This window comes from Phyllobates terribilis, unplaced genomic scaffold (assembly GCF_046119375.1).
Source record: "Phyllobates terribilis strain yellow unplaced genomic scaffold, ASM4611937v1 Scaffold_8__6_contigs__length_399053987, whole genome shotgun sequence".
Lineage (NCBI taxonomy): Eukaryota > Metazoa > Chordata > Amphibia > Anura > Dendrobatidae > Phyllobates > Phyllobates terribilis.
Genome location: NW_027362768.1, coordinates 268,746,650 through 268,771,975, shown reverse-complemented (window position 1 = coordinate 268,771,975; position 25,326 = coordinate 268,746,650). Strand labels below are relative to the sequence as shown.

Below are 25,326 nucleotides of genomic sequence, written 5' to 3'. Positions count from 1 at the left end.
TAATCTTAATTATCCAGACGTCTAAAGACTGTTGTCTTATGAGTTTTAAAAGTTTACTCTTGATACTTTTGAATGGCTGCTGTTTGCATCTTATATCAGCTCCTACAGGGTATTGTCTGCTATCTTTGCAAAACAGGGACGTAGGATCATTGAACAATCGATGTTTGATATGTTGATTGACCATTGTATGGGACCCTGTGGCTTGTTGACCTGCAGAGCAGAGGAGGACAAACTATGCAGGTTGATTAAATATTCAAACAATGAGAGGTGAGCTCCTGCCATCTCCCCCCCTGACCTGTGGATGATGACTTGAAACACAAATGTGGGCATGAAGAGGAATTTTCTATCCTTCTGGGGAGAGAAACCAGCAAGATAGGTCCTTTGTGGGACGCTGATGTGAAGGCCAGCACTCCGGAGAGACTTGGAGAAACCCGGATTGCCCTGGAAATACTGCTGGAGGAGTCTATATGGAAACGTATCTAGACTATTTCATCCTCCGTCTGGTGGATTGCTTGACTCTTATCCCCCGGGGCATTTATCCCATTACTGGACTGTATCCATGTTCCTGGAGTATTTTACCCTCTGTGTGGTGGATTGTTCATGGCCCTTTCGGTTTGCATGTAATAAAGGTTCTTGCCACTGTTCACTCATCTCTGGCTCTGCTGATTGTGTGATACCGGAGTAGGACCCAGTGACAACTTGTATAATATTTCATAGGATATCATGCACATATTGTACATAGCATGGGGGTGACAACGGATTAGACGCAGAAGATTCCAAAAGATCTAAGAGGAATAAAGAACCAAAACTAAAAATCTAGTGACATCTTTTCCAAAGAAATCATTGGACCATGTATCAAGCATGTATCCAGTGTCGTAGCTATAGTCTGATGGGCCCCGGTGCAAAATTTGGACCGGCCCCCTGCCCCCATCCTGGTATAGATGTCTCTTATCCTTGGCACCATCATGATATACTGTATATCCCCCATCGTGGTACATATGTTCCCCGTTCTGCCGCTGTTCTTTAATGTAGAGAAGAAAATAAACCATTATACTGTACTCACCAGGGGCGTACATAGAAGTCATGTGGCTCCATAGAAGAAGTATAAACGCAGTCTCCATAGTTCTCTATATAATATACTGCACAGGTCATAGTCCTCCATAAAGTATAATGCACAGCTCATAGTCATCCATAAAGTATAATGCACCCCCATAGTCAACAATAGTAGTATAATGCACCCCCATAGACATCAGCAGTAGTATAATGCACCCCCATAGACATCCATAGTAGTATAATGCACCCCATAGACACATCCATGGTAGTATAATGCACCCCATAGACACATCCATAGTAGTATAATGCACCCCACAGACATCCATAGTAGTATAATGCACCACATAGACATGCATAGTAGTATAACACACCCCCAGAGACATCCATAGTAGTATAATGCACCCCATAGACATCTTTAGCAGTATAATGCACCCCCATATAGATCCATAGTAGTCTAATGCACCCCATAGACATCCATAGTAGTATAATGCATCCCATAGGCATCGACTGTAGTATAATGCACCCCATAGACATCTATAGCAGCATAATGCACCCCCATAGACATCCATAGTAGTCTAATGCACTCCACAGACATCTATAGTAGTATAATGCATCCCATAGGCATCAACTGTAGTATAATGCACCCCCATAGACATCAATATTAGTATAATGTACCCCATAAACATCTATAGTTTTATAATGCAATCCCATAGACATCCATAGTAGTATAATGCACCCCCACAGACATCCATAGTAGTATAATGCACCCACATAGACATCCATAGTAGTATAATGCACCCTATACACATCCATAGTAGTATAATGCACCCCATAGACATCCATAGTAGTATAATGCACCCCATAGACATCTATAGTAGTATAATGCACCCCCATATACATACATAGTAGTATAATGCACCCCATAGACATTCATAGTAGTATAATGCACCCCCACAGACATTCATAGTAGTATAATGCACCCACATAGACATCCATAGTAGTATAATGCACCCTATACACATCCATAGTAGTATAATGCACCCCATAGACATCCATAGTAGTATAATGCACCCCATAGACATCTATAGTAGTATAATGCACCCCATATACATACATAGTAGTATAATGCACCCCATAGACATTCATAGTAGTATAATGCACCCCCACAGACATCCATAGTGGTATAATGCACCCAAATAGACATCCATAGTAGTATAGGACGCACATCCAGCTGAAGCTTTTGCTGGCGTTTGCGGGCCTTGGCCCTCACCTGCCAGGCCCGGTCGCAGCGGCGACCGCAGTCATTACGCCCCTCCATGTATCTCATTATTATTCCTGGAACAGCCACTTTATCTTTTACACATACAACTGATGGACAATCAGAGAATTTGTTCATTGCATTTGATGTAATGGGCACAGCCCATAATGTAATGTATGCATCTCATACATTTGCAAATAGTTATGAGTATCTGGAGGAATATATACAATGTGGAAAATTTATGAAGCGTTTTACACCAAATTTTTGCACAAAAAAATTGCAACTTTATCTCATTTTACAATGCTCCCACCACTATTCAAAGTGAGTGTGGTTATTTAAGTATATGGACATGCTGCCCACTTTTCCCCTTGAAGTTTCAATGTTGTGAAATGTCTTATATGGTGTAATGTGAGATGTCATGTAAAATGTAATAAGTATTAATGATAAGTAATGTGAATTATGATGTGTGTTAGATATTTGTAGTTTGACAATCGGAACAGTTAGAGTTAATGTTTGTGACTAACCCAGAATGGGAGGGACTATCTGGGAAGACAGTGGAGAACTTCCTAACAGAGAGTTAGATAGGGCCTGGAGTGAACAGAGCCGCATTCAGGGGTGACCCTAAATGAGAGGAGACTGAAGAGAAGGGACAGCGAGATCCGAATGACAAGAGACTAAGAGACAGAGTAGCCTTCCAGAGACGATTCCTAGGGGAGGAAGCCTAGCCATGAGACCCCGAGCTTATAATGCTGGAAGGTAACGGGCCTAAGCAGGATTTAGTATGTGGGACTAGTGAAGGGTTCCCAGCAGGAGTTTCAGGGCGCCAGTAGTGGAAAGAGGATGCGGAACCGCAGAACAAGTAGATGACACTTGTTGATCAGGACTGTAGTGTCGAAGCTGGGTTGTGAAGTAGGGAAAAACAGTCGACATAGAGATACTGAGGAAGTAAACTGTGGAAAATGCTTCAAGTTGCAAAGGAAACGTTCATAAGGCTTTGTACCTGCTGTCCCTTGTATATAATCATCATCAAGTTGTTGCTCAGTAAACAGTTTATTTTTTAATGGTGGTCTCCCTCACTGAATTGTGAAACATCTTGTCCTGGTAAACCAGCAACATAGGTCACATGCGGCCTGAACGGAAGTAATGTCCACACAGCACAAGTCCACACACCCCACCAGGACCTCCACTTTCATGTAATGTGCCAGGGTGCCACAGACAAGTGCTCTGCCCACAGCTGCCGCCCTTCAGCACGTTAAAAATATCTATGCAAATGAGAGCTTAGCCAAATGTATGAATTGTGATTTTCTAAAAATTTTAAAAGAAAAGTGTCAAACTCACTCCAGTAATGGGGTGGCATAAACACAGGAGTGACATTTGTAGACAAAAGTTTTAATATCTTAAGATGTTCCACATTCATAAAACATAGTATGACATTGATAAATTTTGTTCAAATGCAGCCATAAACAATACTAACTTAAAAAAAAACTTATGATAAATACCCCCAAAAATGTTTACATACTTGCACAGTTTATTGTGCTGAAATATACTATATAGGCAAAAGTATTGGAACACACCTCTTAAATAATAAATTCAGGGTTTTCATTCAGTCCCATTGTCACAAGTTTCTTTAGGCCTCTTTCAAACATCAGTGCTTTTTCTAGTTTGCAAAGCAGTTTGAGTTTCATCAGTGTTTGGTCATTGTCAGGGTAGGTTCACATGAGCGTATTTTCGGTCTGAGTACTGTCTGTGTTAAAATGAACGGTACATGGATAGCACTATGGCCAAATGTTATTCAATTGGCTGCTCAGATGAGCGTTTTTTTTTCACTGACAAAATTTGTACATGAAAAAAATCACAGCATGCACTAGATTATTTCTTAGGCCGGAGACGCAAGCGGGATATGCTCCTGCTCGGCTGCAAGTGGGATCCGACAGTCCGTGCTCGGTGCTTCAATCCTCTCGCATGAGAAGATCGCAGCACAGCCGCGGAGGAGACGGAAAAATTAATTTCTCCACCTCCTCCATTGCCGGCGTCTGCAGGAATCGCACTGCACTCGGGTGATATCTAAGTGCAGTGCGATGTTTCACATGCATCCATAGGCTTAATGGGTGTGTGTGATCCGATTCACGGATGCAATAGCAGCATGCTGCGATTGTTTTTGCATGCCGTATTCTGCATTAATTGAATGTCTCTTATTATGCTTTAGGGTCTGGAGAGATCCCCAGGGCATAGTAAACGTAAGATGTAGATGTCGCACATCATAAGCTTATAACATGCGTGTGCAGATATCTGCTTTGCCAAGTCGGGGCTGGAAGTCACGGTTTAGAATGCAGGTCCTAAAGTCGCAGTGTACGTCGTGACATTACGACATGCACTCTGGACAGGGACTTCTGGCTGCGACTAGGTCAAGGACATCCTCACGCATGCGCAGTGTCATACCAGGCCTTGTCAAAACCAGAAATCTCGGCCTAGCGTGAAGATGCCTGGGGTTTCAGCACACATCGGTGGTAAGAAAATGCACCAAGGACCATACGGGTATGAGCAAGTAGTAGAGGTGGCCGGCAAGGTGAGCATTTTTTAATTTATTGCTTGTAACCTTATTCCAGCCCACTCCAGTTCAGTAAAATGGCGGTCATCAGACGGAATTTTGCTTAGTTTGCAAAGAGGGAATTACAAAAAATCCACATTCTGGAAAATACGGATTTTTGTAAAATTCAAGTAGAACTCAATTCCACTCAAAAAAATTAGCCCAACTCTGAACCACACCATGGCTTTTGAAAGGTATGAAACACAGATAGAACACAAGACGTGATTTATGAATATCTGAGTGAGGCCTTACAAATATTTGTGAAATAATGGGTCATCCTAAAGCACTCACTTGAACTCGATAGTACTTTAATAGGATGCCACAATTGCAACAAAATTACCCCTGTTGCTGTGGCGATACGTATAAAATACTGGTCCCCATATGGTATTATACAGATGTACTGTATATATACCCTGCATGCTTTTTTCTGTTTTCAGATTGGAACACACTATGTAGTAACTTCATAATGTTCAGTATATTTATAGGTTTATGATAATTAGGGTTACATCCATCCAATATGCATGTCTTACGGGTTTACATTCACCAATTTGGCTCTCTTCACAAACAGAAATTATACTTCTTGGACTCCCTGACAAAGCCCTTTTGCCTAGCCAACCAGTACTCCTATTTTGCACTGATGACGGTAAATACCCTGACATTGAGTCTTTTCAGTCAAATTGAGGTTATAATTATATATTTTATGCTGCTCTTTCCACTTTTGATTTGTGGATGGAGAAGTTTTTAAAAAGTTGCAATTCTCACTCAAGTGGAGGAATTGAGTAAAAATTGGAGAAAGAGCAAATTTGGTGCAAATAAAGGATAAACAGCCACACGCAAAGATGATTTAAAAAACATTGCCTTTTTTGCCATATCTGAAATCCTTGGACATGACAGGTGTAAAGGTGTTGTCTGGTTATATCATATTGATGACCTATCGGAAGGATAGGTCATAAATATGATATCGGTGGTGGCTGATACCTGGGGCTCCCACCGATAGGTTATTTGCTGTGTTGGCTGCCAGATGTAAGCACATGGAACAGAGCAACAAAGTGCAGCTCCAATCAATGTGTAGCAGCTGATGCTGGGTCTTTTGAATAGAACCTCCTCTGCAATACCTGGCAGTGGACTCTTAATCTTGATGAATATGTCCAGCAGCATTATTACATGTGTTTAATTCATGTGGCCACTAGAGCAAATAACAGCTGATCAGTGGGAATGCCATGTGATATGATGTCCAATAGGAAAGCTGGACGACAATAGCGCAAAATAGGGTCTTACAAGGATAGAGAATGGGAGAACAGTAGATGCAGAGATGTGCTCACCAAGGAAGGTTGTGGGTCCACAACACCATAAAAAGTTCAGAAAACTACTGCTGCAGATCCAAGGAAGCATTCAGAGAGAAGGATAAAAAGGAGAATAGATCTTTTCTGCTCCGAAGACACCAATATTGGTTTCCAAAAATGATGAAGAAAGGAATCCAAGAGGCAACGTGTAGAGAATTGTGTTTTTTAATTATCAACGCATTTCAAAGTTCACAGACTTCTTCATCAGGACAAACCACATTGCCTACTGGATTCCTTTCTTCATCATTTTTGGAAACCAATATTGGTGTCTCCATTTTATTTTTCTCCCTGAATGTGACATGATGTGATATAGATCATATCAAAGTGATGTGACCGTAAAATTTGTGATTTCTACCATTCAAACTTGAATTGTAACTTACGTCATTGTGGCCCCTGGATCAGCAGTCATCTGATTTGTAATAAATACAGCAACATTGTACTCTAAAGAAATAAATGGCACAATTAGAAAAGTTATTTCATTGTAGAATCAAATTGGATTTGTTCTCATGTACATAACAAAATATATGCACGGAAGCTGTAAAGCAGTGCTTTAACCCCTTAACGACCGCCGATACACATTAAAACAGCGGCCGCTTAGGGGCCTTATTCCCTCATTGCCGTTTTAAAACGGCAATCGGGAATAGGTCTATAGCGCCCCCCAGAGTCCAAAAATCTCCAGGGTCTCAGCTACCTGGGGAGAACATGATCAGGGCCATATTTTCCAGTCCCCGATCACGTGATCGCTGTTATTCAATGAAAAACGGCGATCAAGTAAAAAAAAAAAAGTGTGCCAGCTATTAAAATAATTTCTCTCTCTTCTGACATGATATACATGTCAGAGGAGAGAGAAATGATGTCCCCAAACCCCTCCCCGCTACCTCCGCCATTCCCTGGGTCCTGCTGATCCATCCCCTGGCCCTCCGTCTCCTTTTCCAGAAAAAAGATGACGATACCTGTCGGCCGTCACATGGCAACAGGAGGAATTTTTCCTATTGGTTCCATTTGATCACTGTGATGGACCCTATCCTTGTGGGTGCAGTTTCCAAAATAGGGTCAATTGTGGGAGGCTTCTGCTGTTTGGGCGCCTCAGAGGCCCTGCAAATGTGACATGTCACCCGCAATTTATTTCAGCTAATTTGTGCTCCAAAATTCAAATATTGCTCCTTCCGATCTGAGCCCTACTGTTTGTCTAAACAGAACTTTTTGACTGCAGGTGCATCTCACTAAATTAGAACATCATCAAAAAGTTAATTTATTTCAGTTCTTCAATACAAAAAGTGAAACTCATATATTATATAGAGTTATTACAAACAGAGTGATCTATTTCAAGTGTTCATTTGTGTTAATGTTGATGATTATGGCTTACAGCCAATGAAAACACAAAAGTCATTAACTCAGTAAATTAGATTAACAAAAAACACCTGCAAAGGCTTCCTAAGCATTTAAAAAGGTCCCTTAGTCTGTTTCAATAGGCTCCACAATCATGGAGAAGACTGCTGACTTGACAGATGTCCAGAAGGCAGTCATTGACACTAAGTAAATGCAAAGTAAATTTTGCATTTCATTTGGACATCAAGGTCCCAGAGTCTGGAGGAAGAGTGGAGAGGCCACAATCAAAGCTGCTTGAGGTCTAGTGTGAAGTTTCCACAATCAGTGATGTTTTGGGGAGCCATGTCATCTGCTGGTGTAGGTCCACTGTGTTTTATCAAGACCAGAGTCGGTGCAGCCGTCTACCAGGAAATTTTAGAGCACTTCATGCTTCTCCCTGCCGACAAGCTTTTGGAGATGGAAATGTCATTCTCCAGCAAGACTTGGCACCTGTCCACACTGCCAAAAGTACCAATACCTGGTTTAAAAACAACAGTATCACTGTGCTTGATTGGCCAGCAAACTTGCCTGACCTTAACCCCATAGAGAGTCTATGGGGTATTGTCAAGAAGAAGATGAGAGACACCAGACCCAACAATGCAGACGAGCTGAAGGCTGCTATGAAAGCAACCCGGGCTTCCATAACACCTCAGCAGTGCCACAGGCTGATCGCCTCCATGCCACGCCGCATTGATACAGTAATTGATGCAAAAGGAGCCCTGACCAAGTATTGAGTGCATTTACTGAACATACATTTCAGTAGGCCAACATTTCAGATTTTAAAAACATTTTTCAAACTGTTATAAAGTATTCTAATTTACTGAGATAATGACTTTTGTGTTTTCATTGGCTGTAAGCCATAATCATCAACATTAATACAAATGAACACTTGAAATAGATCACTCTGTTTGTAATGACTATATAATATGAGTTTCACTTTTTGTATTGAAGAACTGAAATAAATTAACTTTTTGACGATATTCTAATTTAGTGAGATGCACCTGTACATATGGGGTATCGCCACGCTCATAAGAAAATGGGTAACTAACTGTAGGGTCCATTTTTTGGTGTTACCTCTTGCAAAAGTGAGAAATTTTGGGCTAAAGCAAGATTGTTGTGAAAAAAATTAACTTTTTCAATATGATCACCTAATGTTATCAAATTCTGTGTCGTACCTGTAGGTTAAAAATTCTCACTATACCCCTAGATAAAATGCTTGAGGGTGTAGTTTCCAAAATGGGATCAGTTATCTGGGGATTTCTGCTGTTTAGGCACCTTAGGAGCCCTGCAAATTCGACATGGTGCCCACCATCACTTTCAGCCAAATTTGTGTTCCAAAATTCAAATATTGCTCCTTCCACTCCGAGCTCTGCCGTTTGTCCAAACAGAACTTTTTGACTACATGTGTGGAATCGACGCATTTGTAAGAAAGTGGGTAACAAACTGTAGGGTCTACTTTTTGGTGTTACCTCTTGCAAAAGTGAGAAATTTGGGGCTAAAGCAAGATTTTAGTGGTAAAATTTAATTGAATTTTTTTTTTCACTTTGCATTAATTTCTGTGTAGCAATTGAAGGGTTAAAAAATTTCCTAACAACAGTTTTAAAGTATTTGAGGGGTGCGGTTTTTAAAATGGTATCACTTTTGGGGAATTTCCAATATGTAGGCCCCCTCAAAGTCCACTTTCCCAGTGGGTCATGGCACCTAAAAATCATGGCAGTAAAATCTGCACTAAATTATGGCACTCATTCCCTTCTTAGTTTTGTACTGTGCCTCAAATTCCCGATTACATGTAAGGTATTCGCATACTCAGGAGAAATTGTACAACAAACTGAGATGTCCATTTTTTCCTATTAGCCCTTATAAAAATTAAAAATTTGGGGCTAAAACAGTTCAGCGGTAAAAATGTAATTTTTCATCCTTCACCACCCAATGATATAAATTTCTGTGAGGCACATGTGGTGTCAACATGCTCACTGCACCCCCTAGATGAATTCATTGAGAGATGTAGTTTGTAAAATGACATCAATTATGGAGTGTTTCCGCTGTTCTGACACCTCAGGGGCTCTGTCAATGTGACATGGCACCCTCAAACCATTCCAGCAAAATCTGAACTCCAACATGGCGCTTCTTCCCTTCTGGGCTTTGCACTGTGCCTCAAAAGTAGTTTTCCTCCACATATGAGGTATCGGTGTACTCAGGAGAGTGTAATCTAAGTGTAATGCGATTATCTCCCATGCGAGAATCGGATCACAGGGGTGGAGAAGATGGAGAACGTAATTTCTCCATCCTCTCCATTGTTTGTGTCCATGGATGTAGGACTGTACTCGGATGACATCTGAGTGCACTGCCCCACAGTATAACATTGGTCCAAGTAATAAAACATCGGCTAGCACTCGGCCGTGTTATACGTTCATGTGAGCGAGCCCTTAACCAGAGTTTAAAAAAGCATAGGAAAAATCGTCCAATTTTCATCCATATTGTCATCCATATGCCCTCTCTGTGTCCGTTTTTTATATACGTGTGGCAATTTTAGCTTGGATAGCACATGTTTATATAATATTCTTGTCTGCATGAGACCTTGAACGGACAGCACAGAATGACTGTTCAAACTAAGTCCCGCCGCTCGGTGCATTACGGCGGGGCTAATCATTTAAATACTTGTACACCTTCCCATCTGCTTGTTTTTCCCTGTATCTGCCCCTGTATGTCCCCCTCTTCTTTGATTGACAGCTCAGCCTTCATAGAGCCAAAGAAGACCAGCCTATAGATGAAAACCAAACAGGTGAGAAGGTGTATTTAAATGATTGGCCCCGCCGTGAAGCACTGAGAGCCTGTACTTGGTTTGAACAGTCATTCGGTGCTGACAGAATCGCTTTAAAGAATGGGCTGCAGAATAAGCTGTTACAGGTGCCACATGAAAATAAAGTTGCGGCCAAATGTTTAAGACTGACAAATTCTGGTGTTTTTAGATCTTTTAGTTGGATATTTCTATGGTTACTGACGTACAATTATCAGCATTTTATACATTTTTAACTTTTATTGACAAATACATCAAGTTTATGCAAACGCATAAAATTTACAGGGTTGATCGTTATTTTTAAAGATATCTGCCCTTCACTCTGGTAGCTGGATATCATTTTCTGGGCCAAATCCTGACTGATGACAGCCCATTTTTGTCTAATCAGTGCTTTATCACGATTTTGGTGTTTTTGTTTGTCCACCCATTTTTTGCTTGACCACAGTCCAACTCAACGTGATTGAGATCTGGGAAGTTTCCTGGTCAATTATCCAAAATTTCAATGTTTTGTTCACCAAGCCACATAGTTATCAATTTTGCCTTGTGACATGATACCACCATATGTATGAGTATTTGCTTATAAATCCTGTATACAAAAGCAGACAGTATTTGGCAAGGTGCTTGTTGAAGTGATTGCTGTCTTTCAAAATAACAAAATGTTATTAATTTAGGAAACTCACCTTCTGAAATTTTCTGAAGCCTAGACAGCATCTGAGCTAGTTTCTGCTGTCTTCAGCCAACTCTCCACGCCCACTAAAATCCACTCGGAAGAGAGCCATTATTGAATCAATAATCTGAAATCAAGATCAGAAATTGATCATAGCCTGAACATTACTGACAAAGTTAGCATAGCCTTTAAATAAGTTAAAAATAACTTCTTTTTATTTTCAAAAACTAGAAGTTAAATATTCAAAACATAGGATTTCACTTCTACAGTCTGTGAAGTGTCAAAAAAAAAATGCATACTGTAAAAAATGGCAATGCATGGTCTCAAATTAATATATATTGTAACAGAAAAATGGTGAAAATGTGAGCGGTGGATATAGAAATTGCTTAATAGTCTGACATGGCTGAAAATTCGTTGCCATTTATTTTGCATTATGAGCATTCAATCTGTTGAAGGATTCAGTTAAATTCTGTCTTTTACCTTTTTAGTGTATACTTTACCATTGTAAGTAAACTGTGCACTAGAGCCCAGCAGTGTAAAATAGGGCCGAGAGAAAAAAAAATACGCCTTACGTTATAGGCGCATTGCGCATGCGGGGGATATGCAGACTTAGACTGCACATCACAGGGCCCTGTGACATGCACGGGATGGCAGAGGAGGGGGGAATATGTAAATTAAGTAGGTAGGTGGGGATTTCTTGGCGTCTCCAAGTAAGTATGCAGGGAATTCTTGGCGTCCCCCGGATGCCAAGCATAGGAAAACAAATTTCATAAAAGGATATTTCAAAACAAGCAGACCTCTAATATGGGCCATACAGGTATGTATAGATGTCACAGGTATATCAGAGGTGACAGACAGTCGCCGTGCAGTTGCAGTACCTCCCTCTTGCTAATTAGCTCCTGGCCTGGGTGTATATATACCTGGTGTGTCTGAGAGGGAGGTGTCGGCTATATTCATTTCTACTTGTGAGGTTTTGGCAGGAGCAGTGCTTCGTCCTCTCTGAAGCTTGAGTCCGTGTGCACATTTGGAGTCGTATAAAGCTAAGCAATCCCCACTGTTTGTCTACCCTTGTTTTCTATAGTGTTTAGCTGAGATCGACTAGTGCTCATCTCCTCCCATCCCTAGCCTTAGCCATAAGCCAGGGAAAGACAGGGCGAGGCATGTGTGCAGCAATTGCTGTAGAGGCAATATAGGGATGGTAGTTGAGACAAGGTGACACTAGACTAGACTAGGAGGTCTCCACTTCCCCCTTACCCTAGTGTCTGGGCTCCCTTTCCCTCTTCCCTCAGTGTTGCACTAAGTCTTTCCCACACCTGGCGTGACAATAGATTTACATTTCTATCACCTGTATGCCCATATTAGAGGTCCGATAGGTCCCAGGGGGTGACAGATTCCCTTTAACAATGATGAATAGGGGCCTAAGTGCATGCCTCTTAGACTAGTCCAGCTAATTATAATATCTAGCACCACAATAATAATAAAGTGATTTTCTGATTGTGCTAAGAACTTGCCTAAACATTGGGGTCGCTAGAAATTAGTGTGAAATGACAAATGCAGCTCTGTAATCAGTAAATAGGGGTAAATCCTGCTGCCATATTCGCTTTAACGGGAATCTGTCAGAGCAGCATGATGTAGAGGCAGAGACCCTGATTGTAACGATGCGTCACTTATTGGGTTGCATGGTGCAATTTTGCTAAAATCACAGTTTTATCTGCTGCAGATCTACCAGTTACCTGAATGCTGAGCTCTGTATAATCCGCTCACACCACTGATTGGCAGCTTTCCGTGTAAACTGTGCATAGGCAGAAAGCTAGCAATCAGTGGTAGGGCGGGGTTATACAGAGATCCTGAATATGGCGGACTACATGACAGCAAGTTTACTAGTCCTCTAGTGATAAAATCACTGTTATCTGTAGAAGATTATCAAAACTACGGCAAGCAGCCATGTAAGGGACACATCGCTGGAAACGGTCTTTGGCTCGCTCTATTGTACATTTTGCTGCTCTCACGTGTGGTGTCAAAAATCTGGTGACATATTCGCTTTAAAGTCAATGAAAATTAATTCTTTCAACCAAAACGATCATTCCTCAGGAAAATACGGAAGAACGAACTATTGTTTTAACCAAACAAACAAAGAGTATCATCATTTGAAATGAAGTCAGTTCTGTTTATTAGCCCATGGCCCCACTATCAGTAATTGGTCAGTATTTTTTTCTCAGGAGTGGGAGCCAAAACCAGGCGAGGAACAATCAGAGAAAAGGTATGACAGAAACAAGTCACCAATTCTGCATTTATCACCCACTCCTGGTTTCGTCTCCCACTCCTGAGAAAAAATACTGACCGAATACTGACCAAATAGTCTTAGGCTGAAAGTTGGAAGAAGATCTTTTGTTCAATGAAAGATCAATCATTCATAAAAGACCTTTTGTTGAAAGAATATTTTCAGAAATAATTTTTGTTTTGTGCCCATTGTCACTGAACATATATATATATGGCCAAGTTGAATGGGCAATATGGACTAAGATGTATATGGCACTGTCGGTATTACAACAGTTTGTTAAACAACAGTTCAACCAACAGCATACTTTAATCTCTGCATGAATGGCTTAGGGATCGCTGACACCACTGTCTGAGCGCGATCCAACAAAACATCAGGTTGCACTCGGACCAATGTTAGTCTATGAGGCCGCACACAGGTCCAATTTTTTGCTTGGTCCGAGGAAAAAAATTGCAGCATGTCCAAGTTTGAAGTGATATTTGGATCACACTTGGCGCTGCAAGGCAATGAGTGCATGGAAACCATCAGACTACACTGAAATGATATCTGATTCGGATGCAGTCCGATTATGGAAAAAACAAGCAAAAAGAAGGTGTACAAAGACAAGGATAACCTGACTAAAATATATATTTATTTATTAAATGACACACAAGCCAGAACAAAGACATATTAAAAATACTTAAAAAAAAGCACAAATGGCCATAACATTTGGCTTACTGATCATTGGTACCTTATGTACCATCTTACAGACGGGTGGATTAGACTTCAACACTATAGTGTTGTGGTCCGTTATACTGTTGTTAATTAACAAACAAAGCAGCACACTGGGAAGCTAAGTATACAAACATGAAATATAAGAAATATGAATAGCATTACTGCTTTGGGAAAATAGAAATAAGTGAGAAATCTTAGTGCATAAATTGGCCAATTCATGTGTACCTGGTAGCCACGGTAAGGCGTTTCTCAAAAATACCAGGACCCTATCAATGTAAACTCATCTCTAAGTGACTATGTCTGCTTGTGTGCGGGATAATAAGATCCTGCTGCAATTAAAATCGCCTGTGACATAGAAGCGGAGTGCTCAGTCAAAGTTTATACATAGAAACAGAAAAAACTGACGGCACTTCCAAAACAAGAAATAGGTGTGAACAGGTGTTGTTTTTTGCTTTGTTATACTGTTATGGCCATTTTTACTTTTTAAGTGTTTTTTAATATTTCTTTGTTTTGGCCTTGGGTGTCATTTAATAAATAAATATATATTTTAGTCAGGTGTTCCTTGTCTTCGCATACCTTCTTTTTCTTTGCTTTTTCCATGTTCTGCACTGGGTATGTGATAAGTAGATCCCGACTTTATTTATGGTGGTGCCCTCTACCTTTCCTTGTTATGGATGCAGTCCGATTTCCGAGCACTGATAATGGAGAGGATGGAGAAATTTTGTTCTCCATCTTCTGTGGCACCCCAGGGGTCTGGTTGCCACAGTGATAGAAATATCACGTCTGAGAGCAAGTGGGAGGTTCCCTGGTCAGGAGCCCTTGAACATGCAACACCTCCTGTCCCAGACCAGATAGGGGAGGAATCTGCCATATATAAACTGGATCTGGGGCGGGGTTAGAGGAGAAAGTGAAGCTCCAGAGAGAGTAGAGAGTGAAGTTGCAGACACAGGGAAAGCAACAGCTAGGAACTCTGTAGGAGCAGGAGCTGAGTGCCAGGGACTGGAAGCAGATATAGCTCGCCCTGGCTGAAGACACTACTACCGGACAACGGAGTCCGAGGCTGTGAGGATCTCTAAGTCCAGCAGCAGAAACCAGCTGCAGGGGATTCCAGGTCCTCTGGCCATAGAAGCCCGGAGGCTCAGTCACGAGCAAGGGACCAGCACCGCCATCGAGGAGCGGAGGATATCAGAAGGCCCCAAGTCACCAGCCATACGGGTGAGCACTACACGGTACGCTCAGGGACGTGGGCTACTTCCACACGCTTACAGCAAGGTAGCCAGGAAGAGTGCAGACAGACGGGGAGGCCTACAACTCCACCTGGCCAGGGGAACTCCTGTTTGTTCACAGACTGACCCGGCCTCTTATGCTAGCCAGTACTCCCGGGAGGGTCCGCCTTATCATCATCAGTAAAGACCCTGTACTGCACTGCAAAGACTCTGAGTCATTCCAGCTACACCCGTGCACCATCACTCCCGTCATCCACACTCACTGCCCTGAGGCTATACTCCTCCCGTGGGGAGTTGTCCCATTCTCTGCTGCACACACAACACCAGCCTCAGCGGTCTGTCTCGCAGCGGCGGTACACCCTGACCGCAATCCACGGGTGGCGTAGTCGGACATTAACCTAAAACATATAAAAGACTGCCACTGGTTTGACCGGGTCGCCGCCACGGAGACTACAACCCCTAGAGACCCAGCTCCGGGTAACCCCCATGCGTGCACACACGGCCCAGGGGGCGCGTCAACTTTGGCGTAGTCGGCAGGATTTTGTGCCCGCAACCACCGGGTACTGCGTGCCTTCAAAAGACTGTCATACCTGCCGTGGTGAAGTTTCCCGCCATCCGCAGCAGTTTTCCCGCCATCCGCAGTCGTTTTCCCGCCATTAGGCGCCATCTTCGGGACGCCGCGCGGGAAGAAGAGGGGCGTGGACAACGAAAGCGCGCGAGAGCTGAAGCCCCGCCTTACGCACGGACGCTGCGCAAGGTCCTGGAAGGAGCACAGCGGACGCCGACGTCATCAGCACGCGACGCAAGGTCCTCAACCCCGACGATCACTTGCGGAGCCGCGGCCGACGGAGGAAGAGCAACAAGAGGTAGGCCACGGTTAACTAGGGGGGCGGAAGATACCAGGAATGGAGGGAGCTCCCACCGCCAGCGCGGCTGCTGCCGCAGTGATGCCGTTCACGATGCCATATATCCCCGGAGCGGCATGGCTACCCCAGTACTCAGGGGAGTCACACACCCTAAGTGACTTTAAGGAAAGGCTAAAGCCTCTTCCAAGTATACCCCCTGACAGAAGAGCAAAAAGTGAGCATCTTGGTGGGCCAGTTAATCGGAGCAGCCCAAAGGGAGGTTAAGTCCTGGCCACCACGGGAGAAGGGGACTGTCAGAGAAATACTGGCCCGTCTAAAGGACACTTTTGATACCCGCACCTCAGCAGAGTTTAAACTAAGATTTTACGGGTGCAAGCAACGGGCACAAGAAAGTATAAGGGACTATGCTTTGAACTTTCAGGAGGCCCTGAGAGCCATTAAGCAGGCAGACCCTGACAGCGTGCGGAATGAAGATAAGCTGTTGACTGAACAATTCATAGAGGGTCTACTGTCCAATGCCCACCAAACCCAGTTGCGGGCAATGGCCCTACAGGACCCTGATTTAGATTTTGCACAGTTCAAGGACAGAGCCATCCGGGTGCTCCGAGAACCGGCACCGGGTGGCACTGTAACCCAAAGGCGCCCCGCTATCACTTATCCCAAGGAGGCAGCGCCCTTGTCTGCAGGGCCTGTGGGAGCTGATGCGCAGGCTTTGGACAACAACCCGGCTACAGACCTGCACCATCAGGTCCAAGAGCTAACCAAAAGCGTTGCCGCGCTAACCAGAACTGTGCAGTCTTTACAGGTCTCTCCTCCAGGAAAGATCCAGCTGGCATCCGGACCGGAGGACGTCCCGTGGTGCCGACAGAGGAGGATCCCATCGTCCAGAGGAAGACCCAGCGACCAATACAACGAGGACGGGCAACCCATCAGCCGCCGCTGCAATCAACCAGGACATATGGCAAGGTACTGTCATTTAAACGGGCACAACCTGGGGCAGAGGGCCAACCCCCATGTATAAGATCATCAGGCCCATCGAACTGGCGTGATAAATACGTAGGGGGACGTCCAGTCTTGCCTGTGGTACTGGATGGCATTCTTATGATTGCCCTACTAGACACCGGGTCACAGGTGACTACCATCCCTTATGTGCTCTTTAAGCGGTACTGGAATGACTCGGACATAACCCGCTACCCAGATGACGACCTGAGTATCATCGCCAGCAATGGTCAGCCCGTGCTGCAGGTGGGATTCAAAGAGGTGACCATTAAAATCGGTAAAGTTGAACTGGCGGCACAAGGACTGATTATTGTGGACATTGACCGTCGTGAGAGTCACCCTAAAATAAGCTTGGGTACTAACGTGATTGAAAATTGTCTTGCAGAGATAATTCTCATTTTACAGCAGGTTGCCATGAACGCCAGTTCCAGCCAGCAGCGTGTCCTACAAAAGGAGATCCGGGCGTTGATGAAACGGCAACAGGTGGAACTATCTGGTGGTGAGATTGGTAGCATGAGAATGTGTGACCCGTTCCTTATTGCCATGCCCCCGAAAAGTGAGATGATGATATGGTGACGGGCAGCTATTGGTCTAAGAGGCAGAGACTACCAAGCAATGGTCGAACCCGTCTACTCGGACAGTAGGCCCACCATTTTGACAGCACGGGGGGTGGTCGATGTACGCCATGGGAGGGTGCCTGTCCGCATCTTAAATATCGGGGAGAGAGAAGTATACCTGCCCCGGTATGCCACGCTAGCCAAATTGTTCACCATAAACCAAAATTCTGTAAAGGCCGTAGAACTCTTACCTCCGTCTCAATCAGAGGAAGGTAACGGCTCTAAGAAACATATGGAGGACTGGTGTCAGCAGCTGCATTTGGGTACTGACTCCACTCCATCACACCAAAAACAGGGAGTCTACCGGGTGGTTCAGGAGTACGAAAGAGTCTTTAGTAAACACCTGCTAGACTTCGGGCGAGTAAAGGGGGTAGAACATCACATCCCCACAGGAGACCATCCACCCATAAAAGAAAGATACCGACCTGTACCCCCTGCACACTATCAGCATGCAAAGGGGATGTTGCGAGACATGAAGGAGGCTGGGGTAATCAGGGTCAGCTGTAGCCCATGGGCAGCTCCACTAGTTCTAGTGAAAAAGAAAGACAACACCATGAGAATGTGTGTAGACTACAGAAAGGTCAACCGAATCACACACAAAGATGCGTACCCGTTACCTAGGATAGAAGAATCTTTAGCTGCATTAAAATCTGCTAGCTTCTTCTCCACTTTGGATCTTACTAGCGGGTACTGGCAGGTTCCTGTAGCAGAGGCGGACAAGGAGAAGACCGCGTTTACCACCCCGATGGGTCTCAGTGAATTCAACTGTATGCCGTTCGGGCTCTCCAACGCACCGGGGACCTTCCAGCGGTTGATGGAATGCTGTCTGGGACACCGGAATTTCGAGACGGTCCTGTTATACCTGGACGATGTCATCGTTTATTGCAAGACCTACGAGGACCATCTGAAACACCTGGCAGAAGTGTTTGACGTCCTGGCAAGCTACGGCCTAAAGGTGAAACCCTACAAGTCTCATCTACTGAAACCAAAAGTACAGTATCTGGGACACGTGGTGAGTGCTGACGGAGTGGCTCCCGACCCCGATAAGATCACCGTGATTAAGGACTGGCCAAGACCCTCCAGCGTAAAGGAAGTACGGCAGTTCCTCGGGTTGGTAGGCTACTACCGAAGATTCATTCCCGGTTTCACCAGAATGGCAGCTCCTATGCAGGACCTCCTGATAGGCCAGTCCAGGAAGGCCAAAACCCAGAAGCCACCCTTCAGGTGGGAAAAGCTGGAAGAGGAGTCCTTCCGCCAGCTGAAGATGGCCCTCACGGGGGATGAAGTCCTGGCGTACCCTGACTACGGCCAGCCCTTTATCCTCCACATGGACGCAAGCAACATCGGGCTAGGAGCCATACTGTCCCAGATTCAGCAGGGGAGAGAACGGGTAATCGCTTACGCCAGCTGGAAACTAAGGCCCACAGAAAGGAACCCTGAGAATTATAGCTCCTTCAAGCTAGAGTTCCTGGCAGTGGTGTGGGCAGTGACCGAACGTTTCAAGAATTACCTTGCCTCTTCCAAGTTCACCGTGTACACGGATAACAACCCGTTGACACACCTGAACACTGCAAAACTAGGTGCCCTGGAGCAGAGATGGATGGCCCGCCTGTCCAACTATGAATTCACCATCAAATACCGGGCGGGACGCTCAAATGCCAACGCGGATGCCCTGTCCAGGATGCCAAACTTACTGGACAGAGGAGAAGATCTAGAAGAACTAGAAGAGATCGAACTCCCGGCGTACCACCGTCATGGGATTACCTAGTATTCTCACCGTGTAAGGGACAGGCACTCTGCTACGTTCAATCCCTTACCCCACTACGGCTGGGCGGAGACGCAAGACAGTGACCCCGCCGTCCGTCTGGTGAAGGAAATGCTGACACAGGCTGATGCCCGCCTTGACCCAGACGCTCCGGAGGAGACCAAGCAACTGTGGAAAGAGAAAAGTAAGCTGTTTCTTTACAAAGAGAAGCTGTGCCGGAGAGTGGTCAACTCCCGAACACATGAGCTGACCTAGCAGGTAGTTGTCCCGAGACGAGACGCGGCTATGGTTCTGGAGGCATACCACGACGGGGCAGGGCACTTCGGATGGAAGAAGCTGGAGTTCCTGTTGCGTGGACGGTTCTTCTAGGTAGGCATGAGAGGAGCCATCGAGAGATGGTGCAGAGACTGTGGCCCGTGCAACCTAAAAAGGAAGGACTGTGCCAGCCAGAAGACTCCTCTGCAGCCCAACATCACCAGGCAGCCACTGGAGCTGGTAGCTCTGGACCATGTGAAACTGGCTCCGAGCAGATCTGGGTACATCTACGCCCTCACCATCGTAGATCACTACTCCCGGTTCCTGGTGGTGGTCCCTGTCAAAGACTTGACAGCTCAAACAGCAGCCAGAGCCTTCCAGCTGCACTTCTGCCATCCACACGGGTATCCGGAGCAAGTGTTGACGGACCAAGGACCAGCCTTCGAAGCGGAGGTCTTCCAGGAGTTCTGCAACTGGTATGGCTGCAGGAAGATAAGAACAACGCCCTATCACCCTCAGATCAACGGACTATGTGAAAAAATGAACCAGGTGGTGATAGACTTGCTAAAAACGTTGCCCCTGGAAGAACGTAATCTGTGGCCTGGGAAACTGCCTGATCTGGTGGACCTGTATAACCACATCCCAGTAAGTTCCACCAACTGTACCCTGGCTTACCTAATGAGAGCAAGACCTGGTAAGCTGCCTATTGACCTGGATATGGGAGTCCTGACACCAGAGGACACCTCGCCAGAGGCAGACTGGGATACAGAACGGCAGCAGTAGTACCGGAAAGTTCAAGAGAGCGTCGAGCGAAGTCTGTATCAAGCAAGAGAAAGGCAAGAGAAGACTTATAACCAGCATGCTCCCGCTGTTCCCCTGGTACCTGGAGAGCAGGTCTTGAAGAGAAAGAGGCGGCTCCATAAGTTGGATGATCAGTGGGAGAAAGAACCGTACACCGTACTGCCTTCACGCCATGAGAATCCAAAAATCTGTATAATCAGTAAGGATGGAGGAGAAACCACGGCCATTGTCTCCAGAGACCACCTGAAAAAGTGTCCCGAGCAGTTGCAAAGCACTGACGAAGATTAAGAGAACTCTCAACCCGCAGAGGAAAGGGAAGAAATGATCAGTACCGTACTCGGAGACTTTCCCCGATCCTGGACTCAGATCAACAGCTCAGTCGTGGTACCTGTCCTCACCTTTCTCCAGCCAGCCCCTCAAGGGCCTACAGAAGAACAGGGAGTGTCGGAAGAGCAGCCGGCCCAGGAGGCAGAAGAATCCATACCAGCAGCTCAGGAGAATCAACCCTCTGCTAGTAGTGAGCCTGTCGTGCCCCTAGTAAGCCAAAGAGTACGCAGGAAGCTGCCAGGCCTACCCGCAACACCTCCTACACCCTGTAGTGCAGAGCAAGATAGTGGGTTACGTAGGTCCACCAGGAGCACTAGAGGACAGATGCCCGCTCGCTGGAGAATCTAGAATGTGGATTAACCTGTAAATTGCAAATGCTGAAAATGGTTTATGTTTTTGTTGCCTGTTTATTAATTATGTTCCTCTAGTTACCCTGCAGGTTTATTTGGACTGTCAGGTTATGGACGCTGAATAACCGGAACTACATTGTAAATAGTTGCACTTGGTGCCTCTTGCGAAGACGGCCACGGAAGAAAAACCTGTCTGGCGTGGCCCCATGTGGTCCAAAGTAGTTCGCTTCACCTTGCAGCCACGCCCAGGGCCAACATTTGGGGTTTGCTTTGGACAGGTCCCCGAACCGTGCAAGACTTCACCTCGTTGAGTGACATGGACACCCGGTCACGGACGCGCAAGTGACCTCTAAAGACTAAACTTCTTGTACATATGTTGTTGTATTATTGTTTATACCCTGTTATATTATGTTTCAAAAATGTGTTTAGTCCCAGAGTACTAAATTTCACTAGGGGGGAATGTGGCACCAGAGGGGTCTGGTTGCCACAGTGATAGAAATATCACGTCTGAGAGCAAGTGGGAGGTTCCCTGGTCAGGAGCCCTTGAACATGCAACACCTCCTGTCCCAGACCAGATAGGGGAGGAACCTGCCCTATATAAACTGGATCTCGGGCGGGGTTAGAGGAGAAAGTGAAGCTCCAGAGAGAGTAGAGAGTGAAGTTGCAGACACAGGGAAAGCAACAGCTAGGAACTCTGTAGGAGCAGGAGCTGAGTGCCAGGGACTGGAAGCAGATATAGCTCGCCCTGGCTGAAGACACTACTACCGGACAACGGAGTCCGAGGCTGTGAGGATCTCTAAGTCCAGCAGCAGAAACCAGTCGGCAGGGGATTCCAGGTCCTCTGGCCATAGAAGCCCGGAGGCTCAGTCACGAGCATGGGACCAGCACCGCCATCGAGGAGCAGAGGCTATCAGAAGGCCCCAAGTCACCAGCCATACGGGTGAGCACTACACGGTATGCTCAGGGACGTGGGCTACTTCCACTCGCTTACAGCAAGGTAGCCAGGAAGAGTGCAGACAGACGCTACACCCGTGCACCATCACTCTCATCATCCACACTCACTGCGCTGAGGCTATACTCCTTCCGTGGGGAGTTGTCCCATTCTCTGCTGCGCACACAACACCAGCCTCAGCGGTCTGCCTCGCAGCGGCGGTACACCCTGACCGCAATCCACGGGTGGCGTAGTCGGACATTAACCTAAAACATATAAAAGACTGCCACTGGTTTGACCACCCTGAGCCACGGGACCGGGTCGCCGCGACGGAGACTACAACCCCCAGAGACCCGGCTCCGGGTAACCCCAATGCGTGCACACACGGCCCAGGGGGCACGTCACTTCTCCTCACAGATTGCTCCGATTCTCTCTCGTATCGGATCACACAATGCTGACACTCTGATCACCAAGTGTCATTTGCATAAATGGCCTGATTCTCTTGGATAACCCTAACGGCCATCTGACCTCAACCTTAAAGAAACACTCAACATTATAGAATGACAAAGCCTCACAGGTTCAGACAGTAAAAATGATATTCAATCCCCACTCTGGGATTTCCATCCCGAGTAGAAGGGACCCAACTTTTTGGCTCTGAGGTAACAGAGTTTGTCACTTTCTAAAAGGTTCAACCCTCTTGAATCCTGTTCATCTACCACCTCTGATATGTTTGCAGCATCATCATTTATCTAATTTTACACATTCCCTACCTCAAAGAAAAGCACAAAATCAAAAATGAGTTAAGTCAAAAAGGGGTTACATTTTTTTCTATTGCAATGTGTGAATAAGGCTGCGCACCCAGGATCCGTAATAGCAGCGTTTTGGATGCAGCTCACCTGCGCTGCGTCCAAAATGCTGCGTTCTAGAGTAGAAGCACAGTGGATGGGATTTCTATAAATCCCGTGCCCACAGTGCTTCTATTTGATGCCGCGTTAACTCACCCGCGGCGTGGATTTACAAGCCACAGCATGTCAATTTCTGTTGTGGAAATGCTAGTCTCAGCAACAGAAATTTCCACAATAGAATGTACAGGATAAGGTAACTCCGCATGTGTTCAATGAACACATGCGGATTTATCTGCGCGATCGGACGCAGCGAAAATACGATGCATCCAAAATGCTGATACAGCCTGATCTTGGGCCCATACCCTAAGGGGTTTCTAATGCTGCTAATCATTGAGTTGTGTTCAACATTGATAAATCAATGTATGCTTTTTTACTGAAGCTGTTGCGAGCTAAGTAGTAGATAGAAATCAATCATTTGCACTACAAAAATGACTCAGTATAACATGTGGCCATAACAATAAGTTTTTAGTGAATTTTTAAACTATTAATGGAAACAGCCACCTTTCGACTGCGTGGCAACCTATTTTTGGGAACCTACCAGACAGATAGATTTCATAGATAAATAGATTAGACAGATACTTATTTGTAATCTTTTTGTTTACCAAAAGCTTAAAAATACCAGCTTCTTCATGAAATTTAGCAGCCACATAATCCATAAACTCCATCTGATGTTCACCTATGATAAAAACAATGATTTAAGAAAATATACCAGCTGTTGCTTAGCTCTTAGCAATTTAGTGTTTTATTGCCATCATAGTGTACATTCAGTTAGGTCCAGAATTATTTGGACAGTGACACAAGTCTTGGCATTTCAGTTGGTTACAAAAAGATATTCAAGATGCAGTTATATAATCAACATGGGCTTAACCCCTTTACCCCCGAGGGTGGTTTGCACATTAATGACCAGGCCAATTCTTACAATTCTGACCACTGTCACTTTATGAAGTAATAACTCTGGAACGCTTCAACGGATCCCACTGATTCTGAGATTGCTTTTTTGTGACATATTGTACTTCACGATAGTGGTAAACTTTCTTCGATATGACTTGTGTTTATTTGTGAAAAAAAAACGGCAATTTGGTGAAAATTGTGAAAATTTTGCAATTTTCATGTCGTTAAATTAGAGATATGTCACACAAAATAGTTAATAAATAACATTTCCCACAGGTTTACGTTACATCAGCACATTTTTGGAACCAAAAGTTTTTATTGTTAGTAAGTTATAAGGGTTAAAAGTTGACTAGCGATTTCTCATTTTTTTAGGGACCACGTCACATTTGAAGAGACTTTGAGGGGCCTTTAAGACAGAAAATACCCAAAAGTGATACCATTCTAAAAACTGCACCCCTCAAGGTGCTCATACCACAATCGAGAAGTTTATTAACCCTTCAGGTGCTTCACAGGAATTTTTGTAATGTGGAAAAAAAATAATACGTAGTTACTTACCGATAACGGCATTTCTCAGAGCCCATGACGGCACCACGGAGAGAGATGGGATCTGCCCTTCAAGGACAGGAAACCTACAGATTAAAAGGGCGGTACCTCTCTCCCTCATCAGTTGTTTACAGAGCACAGAGAGGACCCCAGGTTAGTAACAAAATGTAAAATTTTTAAGGAGTTTACCAGGCACACCTCTGACTACATATAAGTAACAGATAAGTGTGTACACCCATGCATTGACAGAGGTTATTACGGGCTATTTTCTACATGGGGGTACTTTTTATATTTATTTTTATTTTGTTCCTTCGTTTTCCATCTCCCTTTATGGAACGACAGCTGATGGGTGTATTCTCATTAGAGATTTTAATGTTATATATATATTTATATTGTTCTTACCTAATGTGAACGCTTACTTATTAGTAAGTAATATTCCTTTCATGTATTTACTCCATTTGACTGATACATTTGACTATTCTGTATATTGATTATTTATACATCTCTACACTACATTATTTGTAATACGTGTCTTAATACATGTTTTTTATACTCACTTTTTATATTGGTGACACTCATTGATAAAGTTTTGTTGAAGGTTTTTGCACACGGCCTCAGGTGCAAAGGTTATGTTGTTTTTTTTTTGTTTTTTTTCTGCTCTTCCTTTTTGAACACAACTTTTTTTTTTTTTCACTTTATGTCTGTATATAAATGGAGTGTTTCAGTGCATGCATTGATATATCTGTTGGTGCCCTGATGAAGGGGTGTGGAACACCCAGAAACGC

At 44.5% G+C, this 25,326-nt stretch overlaps 1 pseudogene; it reads right to left on the bottom strand.

Annotated features, from left to right (window-relative positions):
- The window catches only part of LOC141157731 (meiotic recombination protein DMC1/LIM15 homolog), a 157,320-nt pseudogene that overhangs the window by 4,665 nt on the left and 127,329 nt on the right, over positions 1–25,326 (bottom strand).